Genomic DNA, 497 nt, shown 5'->3' on the forward strand with positions numbered 1-497 from the left:
ATGAAACGTTTCATTAGAGAAGAACCCGTCCAGAAGACCTACACAATTTTTTTATTTTCTCCATTTACATTTTGCAGTTTAATTATCTTACAGTCAGTACTAAACAGAATAATCCAGAGTTGAAAACATAAAAACAAAACTACACAAAATAAATATGCAAACATTTGCAGTTATGCAGGCGACAACAAACTCATGACTTTTTTAACATGCATTTTTCAAAGTTTATTCATTTATTCATATTATTTCTTTAAAAAACAAAATTTATGTACAATAAAAACACAAATCACAACTAAAATGAAAAGCAACACAAAGAAGAAAAAATCTTATATCTGCTCTTTTTTTCTCAAAAAATAAATTTAAACAATAATGATCTACAAACAAAAACCAAACAAAAAAAAATAACCTCAAATCCTTATTAAATATCATTTCGTATGAACACACATTACATTGTTTCCTATTTCTTTAACAAGATGACCTTTATCATTCTCTTAAACATA

The sequence above is a fragment of the Austrofundulus limnaeus genome, unplaced genomic scaffold, assembly GCF_001266775.1.
Source record: "Austrofundulus limnaeus strain Quisiro unplaced genomic scaffold, Austrofundulus_limnaeus-1.0 Scaffold106, whole genome shotgun sequence".
NCBI classification, from domain to species: Eukaryota; Metazoa; Chordata; class Actinopteri; order Cyprinodontiformes; family Rivulidae; genus Austrofundulus; species Austrofundulus limnaeus.